This window comes from Lithobates pipiens, unplaced genomic scaffold, assembly GCF_037356315.1.
Source record: "Lithobates pipiens isolate NorthernLeopardFrog02 unplaced genomic scaffold, aLitPip1_a1.2 Scaffold_16, whole genome shotgun sequence".
NCBI classification, from domain to species: Eukaryota; Metazoa; Chordata; class Amphibia; order Anura; family Ranidae; genus Lithobates; species Lithobates pipiens.
Window position 1 is genome coordinate 222,098,262 of NW_027507748.1, and position 4,387 is coordinate 222,102,648.

Sequence of the window (4,387 nt, forward strand, 5' to 3'; positions counted from 1 at the left end):
GTTTACGGATTGCATCTTTGTGTGTGTGCTCCTTTGATCTTCTGCCCTCTGATGTTCCAGGTGCCAACACCATGATTGAAAATTTCTCCAAAATCTGGTCCGATGTAAATTGTGCTATTTCTTGCTCTGTGCAGGCTTTTAAGAAAACGGTTGACAAGAGGCGCTCAAAGGCACCAGGATATAAAGTTGGTGACAAAGTGTGGCTATCATCTAGGAATCTGTCCCTGCATGTTCCATCTAAAAAGCTTGGCCCAAAATTCATCGGGCCAGGGGCGGGCTGGGCCGGGGGGCAGGGTGGAAATTTCCCCCCAGGCCGGCACCTACATTATGTTTAAAACGGCCGCTGGCTGTTTGTTCAATTTTTTTTTTTTTTTTTTCACGCTGTGACGGGCAGCCGGGACCCGGTGCAATAATCCCCTTCTCTCTGTGGTCACGTCGCACCTTTCTGATCAGTCCCGGCAGCGGGGACTGATCAGAACGGCGCGACGTGAGTCACGCGACCACAGAGAGAAGGGGATTATTGCGCCGGGTCCCGGATCACTGAGCCGACAGATGTTACTCCACTCGGGTGCTGCTCGCACCTCCCCCCTGCAATGCCACTGCCTTGGGCTCGAGGTACATTATGGGTCCTTAGGGGGGTTCTTTACTGTGGGGGGTCCTGCACTGTAGGGGGGTCTGCACTGTAGGGGGGGTCCTGCACTGTAGAGGGGGTCCTGCACTGTAGAGGGGGTCCTGCACTGTAGGGGGGGTCTGCACTGTAGGAGGGGTCCTGCACTGTAGGGGGGCCTGCACTGTAGGGGTCTGTACTGTAGGGGAAGATTCGGCACTGTAGGGGAGTCTGTACTGTAGGGGGGTCTGCGCTGTAGGGTGGAGGGGTCTGTACTGTAGGAGGGTCTGCACTGTAGATGGGGGTCTGTATGGTAGGGAGGGGGGTCTGCACTGTAGGGGGTCTGTGTAACATGCAGGAGGTCCAGAGCTGTGAGGGGCTGTGTAATGTAAAGGGGTGCAGAGGTGCAGGGTGCTGTGTAATGTAAAGGGGTCCAGAGGTACAAGGGCTGTGTAATGTAAAGGGGTCCAGATGTTCAGGGTGCTGTGTAATGTAAAGGGGTCCAGAGGTGCAGGCTGCTGTGTAATGTAAAGGGGTCCTTAGGTGCAAGGTCCTGTGTAATGTAAAGGGGTCCTTAGGTGCAGGGTCCTGTGTAATGTAAAGAGGTCCTTGGGCGCAAGGTCCTGTGTAATGTAAAGGGGTCCAGAGGTGCAGGGTGCTGTGTAATGTAAAGGGGTCCAGAGATGCAGGGTGCAGTGTAATTTAAAGGGGCCCAGAGGTGCAGTTGTGGAGAGGGGGGGTACACAGTAGTGACAAAAAGATATTGAAGGATGCAGAGGTATGCAGGGGACACAGTGGGTGTTTTTACATTTTATGGTGGGGGGGGTGCCAGATATAGGATCCGCCCCGGGTGCCAAATGCTCTAGGTACGCCCCTGGTGTGAGCACAGCAGACTACAATTCTTACTTCCAGGAGTCTCAGAGGCAGGCCAGGTGTGTGGCACGTCAGGGGAGGGGACGCCCGGCGTCAAGAACGTCACGTCGCACGTGACCTGCTGGGCTTATGGGGAGCAGTGGCTAGCTGCAGTCTGCAGAGAAGATGAGACCTCCTTCAGGATCATCACCCCCCCGAAGAGTGGCAAGGACCTGGCTCAGTGTCTCCAGTCCTCACTGAATCAATGCTCCCCAGCCTGAAGTAAGGCATCTGTTATAACCTTCACAAAATGGAATAGAATGGGAAAATCCGCTTCAGTTGTAAATTTAATTAATAATGCATAGTCATCATGACAATTAAAAATTTTGGCAGTGAAGCGTGTGTTTTTTTTCTTCTAGCACCTCCCCCCCCACCAGCGGACTTGACACCCTCCCCCCCACCAGCGGACTTGACACCCTCCCCCCCACCAGCGGACTTGACACCCTCCCCCCCACCAGCGGACTTGACACCCTCCCCCCACCAGCGGACTTGACACCCTCCCCCCCACCAGCGGACTTGACACCCTCCCCCCCACCAGCGGACTTGACACCCTCCCCCCCACCAGCGGACTTGACACCCTCCCCCCCTCCAGCGGACTTGACACCCTCCCCCCCTCCAGCGGACTTGACACCCTCCCCCCCTCCAGCGGACTTGACACCCTCCCCCCCTCCAGCGGACTTGACACCCTCCCCCCCTCCAGCGGACTTGACACCCTCCCCCCCACCAGCGGACTTATCTAACACCCTCCCCCCCAACCAGCGGGCTTATCTAACACCCTCCCCCCCAACCAGCGGGCTTATCTAACACCCTCCCCCCCAACCAGCGGGCTTATCTAACACCCTCCCCCCCAACCAGCAGGCTTATCTAACACCCTCCCCCCAACCAGCGGACTTATCTAACACCCTCCCCCCACCAGTGGACTTATCTAACATGCTCCCCCCACCCACCAGTGGACTTATCTAACACCGTCCCCCCACCCACCAGCGGACTTATTTAACACCCTCCCCCCACCCACCAGCGGACTTATCTAACACCCTCCCCCCACCAGCGGACTTATCTAACACCCTCCCCCCACCAGCGGACTTATCTAACACCCCCCCAACCAGTGGACTCACCTAGCTGATTAAGTGGTTCAATGGGCCACTTGACTGGACTTGCCCCCCAGGCCTAAGGTTGCCAGCCCTCCCCTGCATCGGGCCTTATGAAATTTTGGAGATTGTTAATCCTGTGTCCTACAGATGAAAACTTCCCCTATCCATGCGCATTCCAAATGTCTTTCATGTTTCATTGTTGAAACCTGTTCATTCCAGCCTCCTAGTAAATGAACCAGAGCCTGTGGATGTGTTGAACAGTCAAGAATATGAAGTGGCATTTATTCTTGATTCCAGACCAGTGTGCAATTCCTCACAATATCTTGTTCATTGGAAAGGTTTTGGCCCAGAGGATCGATCTTGGGTACCAGCTTGTGATCTTCATGCTGATCGACTTAAGAAGAAGTTCCATCTCTGTTATCCAAGTAAGCCTGGGGTGCAGGAGCAACCCCTCGAGAAAAGGGGTGTACTGTCAGTACTAGAATCCCATTTAGGACCCAGCACAACTCACCTGACACAACCTTTGCCTGGGAAACAACAGTGATTGGCCAGCTCACCTTTAACCACTTGCCGCCCGCCATATAGCAGAATGACGGCGGCAAAGTGGTTTCAATATCCTGACTGGGCGTCATATGACATCCTCAGGATATTAAGCCGCTGCGTGCCCCAGGGTGCGCGCCTCACGGCGATTGTTGTTGCTGCGTGTCAGTCTGACACACCGCAACTACGATCTCAGTAAAGAGTCTCTGACAGAGACTCTTTACCACGTGATCAGCCGTGTCCAATCACGGCTGATCATAGTGTAAATAGTAAGAGCCCGTGATCGGCTGCTCCTCACTCGCGTTTGTTAGACGCGAGTAGAGGAGAGCCGATCGGCTGCTCCTCACAGGGGGGTCTGTGCTGATCGTTTATCAGTGCAGCCCCCCTGAGGATGCCCACACTGGACCACCAGGGATGCCACTAGCCCACCAGGGGTGCCCAGCACCAGGTATGCCGCCCTAGACCACCAGGGATGCCAGTCAGTGCCCACAATGGATGCCAATCAGTACCCACAATGGATGCCAATCAGTGCCCACAATGGGCATCACTGATTGGTATGCATTATTGTTTGGCACTGATTGGCATCCAAGCATACAATACTGTACACCTATCAGTGCCTGTCCGTGCCTCCTATCAGTGCCCATCCATGCCCACCCATGCCGCCTATCCACGCCAATCTGTGCCACCTATCAGTGCCTGTGCCGCCTATCAGTGCCTGTGCCGCCTATCAGTGCTGCCTATCCGTGACACGTCATTGGTGCCACATCATTGGTGCCCATCAGTGCCACCTTATCAGTGCCCGTCACTGCAGCCCTGTCAGTGCCCATCAGTGAAGGAGAAAACTTACTTATTTACAATGTTTTGTAACTGAAACAAAAAAACATATATTTTTTTTCAAAACGTGATTTGTTTAGCAGAAAATAAAAATTCCAGAGATCAAATACCAGCAAAAGAAAGCTCTATTTGTGGGAACAAAATGATAAAAATTTAGTTTGGGTACAGTGTTGTATGACCGCGCAATTGTCATTCAAAGTGCAACAGTGCTGAAAGCTCAAAATTGGTCTGGGCAGGAAGGTGTATAAGTGGCCGGTATTGAAGTGGTTAAATTGCCTGTATCAGCATTCAGTCAGTGTTAAAGTTTACGTTTGTGTTTGATCCAGCTGATATATCTGCTCTGTGTCTTTCGTGTATGACCCGGCTTGTTTTGACCCTCCTTGCTCGCTTCTGATTCGCTACC